Raw genomic sequence first — 6,000 nt, forward strand, 5'->3', positions numbered from 1 at the left:
CATAAGGAAAATAGAAGAATTATGTATGAACTGTTGCATCCCACACAAAATTCTGTTCCTTCATGCATCATGTTTCCACCTAATGCACCACATGTAGAAGTGAAACAAGGTTTATTAGCAATACTTCCTGACTTTAGCGGACGAGAAAATTAAAATCCTTATGTCCATGTTAGAGATTTTGAAGAGTTAATTAGTAGTTTATATCCACAAAATATTATTGAGACTGCTAAGTTATGTTTCTTTCCTTTTTCTTTTAAGGATAAGGTAAGAAGTTGGCTTTACATCTTGAAACCTAAGTCTATAGGTAATTGGAGGGAGATGACCCAAGAGTTTTTTAAGAAACATTTCCCTCCCCACAAAGTCCAGCAAGTTAAAAGAAGGATAGCTAGTTTTGTCCAAGGAGATAATGAGACCTTATACCAAGCTTGGGAAAAGTACAAAGATCTTTTCAATTTCTGCCCAACTCATGGGTATGAAGATTGGAGATTGGTTAGCTATTTTTATGAAGGACTTACACCTAGGGACCAATAGTTTGTTCAATTCTCATGTGGAGGGGACTTTTTACCACAAAAAAAAAAAAACTCGAAGATGCAATGGATTATCTTGATAAGATAGCTAAAGACTCTAACATATGGACTGGACCTCGCCCTATGGACTCCACTAATAGGACTAAAACTAACTCTAGTGGAAGTGTTTTCAAGTTAAAGGAAGATGATAACATGAGTGCAAAAACCGGTATTTTAACTAAAGAAATTGAGCCACTCAAAATGAAAGGAAGTAAAAGTGTTAGTGCTACCTTTAGAGAGGACCCAATGGAGGTGTGTAAAATCTATCATGAGATAAACCATGCTACAAATGAATGTGCAACACTTTCATCATTCTTGAATGTGTTGAATCCTCCTATTCCAAGGAATTTTAATTCACCACATGCATCATCGCCATCATCTAGAACTTCCTTGGAGGTTGCACTTAGTACTTTCATTCAAAGGCAAAGTGAGCAATGATATGCCAAGAATGTATTGACCCCTTGTGATAAATTAACCAATTAATTAACCAAGTGAATTAATTAGGTTCAATTACATGCAACAAGCGTGGCAGCACAGACAAATCACCAAATAACTAAATATGCAGTGGAAATTAAATGACACGGTGATTTGTTTAAGAATGGGAAAAACCTACATGGCAAAAACCCCACTAGGTGATTTTAAGGTCACCACTCCCGAGAATCCACTATTATCAAAACAAGCTGTTACAAGTAAAGGAATCCCAGTATCTTATACGAACCTACAGTTGAACCCTTACCCCAATACCTAATTGGACTTGTTCTGTAGTGACAATTTCTCATTTTCAATGCACGACTCCCAATACGTGACTAACCAATAAATGCGTGGATCCCAGTACGCGACTTGATCACCAACTTAAGAAGGATGTTGGCTGCAAAGTTCTTATGTTCTTCAACATATGAAGATCACGAAGTTGCTTGGTTACAAAATCCTACAGTGTACAAATACAGCAGCTTTTTCAAGAATTTGGGCAAACTAGGTTTGTGGTCATACTTGTGAAATTATGCTCTTGTGCAATTGTGCTCTTGGCTGTGCAACCTGATACGGCCCTTTAAATAATCCTTATATATATTTAGGGTTGTGAGAAAAGAAAGCCCAAACATATAATCATGGATTGGATGAAAATTAGTCCAAAAAAACTGAGTTTCATAAATCTCGATAAATACCATAGCTATTAAGTAGCTGTTGAGCCTCGGGTTTAACCGGCTCTTTTAGACCTCGATAGATGCTAGCTGTCGAGCTAGTTGTCGAGTTTTAATGAACAACACTTTTTCACTTGTTTCTTGGACAAACTTGCATGGCTTTAACACTTGAACTTGAAACTTTGTTTCTCGAAGCATTAAACACATCCTAAATCTACTAAATTTGTGTTTTGTCAAAAGATTAGCCAATACATAACATATTGACATATGTTCCTAACATCCAATCATATATGCCCTAACAAGCAAAATCAAAAGTTTGAATCCATGCTCACTAGGCTAGATGAAGAGGTAAGACCAAGAGTCATATAACTAGGCTTACAAATTCAGCCATCGACATGTAACTGTTGCCGTTGCCGCTGCGGCTGATCAGCCCCCTCGCCAGACTCCTCGCCACAAACCGCTTCATCTCTTTTGTTTCCTCAGAGTTCGGAGAGATGTCTGAGCGGTTCGGTTTTGTTTATGTCTGAGAGGAAAAAAAAGAGAGAGAGAGAAAGAGAAAGAGACTCGGAGTTTGTGTACTATGCTTCGCGCTGTATGGATTTTGGTTTGGTTTGTTTTTTTAGGCCGTTGCTTGGGCTTCAAGGCAAAGCATCTGACGGTCTAGATGAATTTAGATTATTAGATTAAAGGAGATATCATATATATTGTATTGTTGAATTTGAGTGGAGTGTGACAGTTGCATTTTTGGAAAACCAGATTACCTGCGTCCGATTTTTTGTTTCTATTTCTGTTACCTACCCTCCACTCTCACTAATTTCCTTGTTTAGAAAATATTCACACCCCACCTATTATGGGTCCTCTTTATTCTATCCATCTTTTTCTTTTTTCATATTTTACACTTCTATTTTATTTATTTATTTAATCACGTATAGACTATAGACTATTATAAAAAATCTTGCAAGTCAAATAATTAGTATCTCTTGTGATTTTTAATAAATACATTTAGGGTTTAAAAAAAATGTATGGACTCTCAAATCATTTTAAAATTTTAAATGACATAATATGTAGTTTGTGCACTTATAAATTTATAAAATTTGATTTAAATAAAGAAATCTAATAAGACTTCAAATTGAGAGGATTAGTTTACCCCCAAGCATTGACCACATGAAGATCAATTTGTCCTGATTCTTCTTTGCTTCTGGATTTGGTAAGCCGCCATCCGGAAGTGTGATGGAATTGTTGTTTCTGATTTTTATAAAAGTGTTCCCGCCATTAAGGTTGTTGTCCATTTTCCCATTTGAGAGAAGCAGCTTCTTCTTCCAAAGAGCTATCACCTAATCTGAAAATTGCAACAGCACACATACAATCTTCCATGCAAGACGTTTTGCATTGATCTTCTGTATAAGGCTTCAGAAACTTGTAGTCTGAGTTTGGCCAATCAGTATTTATTAGCACTTCAATAGAATAAAGATCTTTTCTAGGACTTAGCTTGTCTTCTTCACAGCCTTGTATGAAGTCCGGAATGCAGCTGCCATACGGATCATTTGGATCAAGTAAGGAGTATATGTTAGGGCATGTACACATCGGCCTTCGATCTGGTTTGAGGGTACATATACTATTATAACCACAAGTGCCACTACCTGTGCGTACATTACTGGAAACACAAATATTATCTGACAAAGACCATATCACAGTCCAGCTTACATTGGCGTTGGAAGTCTTTGGGTGAGAATATTGGGTGAAAACACTACAAAAAACAGGGTCTGTAGCCACGTTTCAAAAACGCGGCTATAGACCCTGAAAACGCGACTATAGGTTATAGCTGCGTTTTCAACCCAGGCCTAAGCGGCGCAGCAACAGCCCCCTACGGGTCTGTAGCTGTGTTTTTATAACAACGGCTAAAGGTCATGCCTAAAGCCGCGTTTTTAACCACGGCTATAGTCTGAGACCTATAGCTGCGTTTTTTAAAAACGCGGCTACAGGCCCACTTTGAGCTGCGTTTATAACCGCGGCTGTAGGTTTTATTAAAAAAAAAAAAATTCTGGGTTTTTTATTTCCCCCAAAAAATTCAAAATTCAAACGAAAAAAAAATCAAAATTAAACACAAACCCAAAAAATTCAAAATCAAATACAAACCCAAAAAGTTTAAAATCAAACACAACATATTCACAATACAAACATACCCAAAAAATTCAAAATCAAACACAACATATTGTCAATACAAATACAACGTGCTCCAAAATATAACAATTCAAACCCATGAATCTCCTCTCATTCAACAAAACCAACCCAAATTTAACACTAAATCCATTCAAAGAACACAAAAGCACAAGCTCAGAAACACAAGAACAAGCTCAAGAACACAAACTCATTTAAACATAAACACAATATCAGCAACAAAATAGCAAAAATAACCTCTAGCAAAAGTATAATACCCATAAAAAGATTAGAAAATTTTTACCTTGAATAGTAGAGATGAGTGAGCCTTTAGCTTTTCTTATGAAGTTTCTCGGTGACCCTTACCTGAAAAATGAAGTACATGGTGGTGTGGAGTGTACCGGTGGGACACTGAGGGAGAGGAGTGTGTGCGTTGTGTTGAAAGAAAAAAAAAAGAAGGAAAGAAAGAAAAAAAAAAGTGTTGTGCTGGAGTGAAGAAGGAAGAAAGAAAAAGGGAAAAAAAAAAAGAAAAAAAGAAAGAAAGAAAGAAAGAAGACCTTGGCATGATTTGTAGAGAAGAAAGAGAGAAACCCAGGAAATTAAGAAACCCAGGAAAGAAAGCACGCGTGTTGAAGAAGGACCAAGAAAAGAAAAGATAAGAGTGGGGGTAGGTGGCAAAGTGGGGTTCTTTTCTTTTTTTTATTGCTGTTACCTATAGCCGCGTTTTTAAAAACGCGGCTATAGCCCCTCCCTTATATAAAAAAAAAACAAATTATTGGGATCCACAGACCATCTTTTTAAAAAACATATATTATTTGGCTAGAGCTATAGCCGCGTTTTTGAAAACGCGGCTATAGGCCCTCTGTAGGGGAAATTTTTTTAAAAAAAAACATGCATAGGCCATCTTTTTTTAAAAATATATATTATTTGGCTGGACTTATAGCTGCGTTTTCAAAAATGCGGCTACAGTCCAGACTAAAAAACGCAGCTCAAGGCACCTACAAACGCAACTTTAGACCTAACCTAGGGCCACGTTTTAAAAAACGCGGCTATAGATTAGGTCTAAAGCCGCATTTCTAGGAAATGTGGCTATAGCCCTCCTTTATAAAAAAATATTTGTTCCGCTGTACATGCCATCCTTTTAAAAAAAATATTTTTTGGCTGGACCTATAGCCACGTTTTGAAAACGCGGCTATAGGCTAGACGTAGAAACGCAACTAAAGGCACTTACAAACGCGGCTTAGACCTAACCTATTGCCGCATTTTAAAAAACGTAACTATAGCCCTGCCTTTATAAAAAAATATTTGTTCTACTGTACATGCTAGCTTGCTAAAAAATTTTATTTGGTTGGACCTATAGCCGTGTTTTTAAAAACACAGCTATAGGCCGGACGTAAAACGCAGCTCAAGTCACTTACAAATGCGGCTTTAGACCTAGCCTATGGCCGCGTTTAAAAGATGCGGCTATAGGTTAGGTCTATTGCCGTGTTTCCTAGAAACCCGGCTATAGGTCAAGTATAGCCGCGTTTTTTTATAAACGTGGCTATAGCCCGCGTTTTTTGTAGTGAAACTCCATCAAAGTTTAGAGTAGCTCTATAATAGGAATCAGCAGTTGAGCCTACCATTGCCTAACTTAGAGGAAATGTTTGGTTGTTATTTTTCAAGATGTAAATGTAGCCTGACTCATTGAAGACCAATTGTTTACCAGGACTTGATGCACTAGAATCACCAGCAGTATAATAAGCATCATTAGGATTATTAGTGGGCAAGTTTATGGTATTGAGCAAAAGATTATCAATGAATCGTAGCTGGAACCTGCCTTTGGAAAATTTGGTCTCCGATTGTTGAGATGAAAGAACCCATCCCCTTTCCAAAATTTGTGTAGGCAACAATGTATCCCATGGATTCTTGAAGCTCTCCCATAACTTATTAAAGTTGCTATCTTCAAGCACAGAGTTGCCTGTATTGTTCATATGACCATAGAGAGTACCAGAGGTATTTGTTGCCCATAACTCATTGCCTTTAGGGCCAGTAAGTACTAGCCCACTATTAGTAATTAGCTCCACTTTTGATCCCCTCGGTGCAGGATTATCCACATTAGCATACCAAACTATGGTTTTGTCTGGAATTTTAGCAAA

At 37.1% G+C, this 6,000-nt stretch overlaps 1 pseudogene; it reads right to left on the minus strand.

The window, feature by feature from the left end:
- Window positions 1-2,829: 2,829 nt before the first annotated feature.
- LOC142644060 (G-type lectin S-receptor-like serine/threonine-protein kinase RLK1) lies at window positions 2,830-6,000 on the minus strand (annotated as a pseudogene).

This window comes from Castanea sativa, chromosome 7 (assembly GCF_040712315.1).
Source record: "Castanea sativa cultivar Marrone di Chiusa Pesio chromosome 7, ASM4071231v1".
NCBI lineage: Eukaryota > Viridiplantae > Streptophyta > Magnoliopsida > Fagales > Fagaceae > Castanea > Castanea sativa.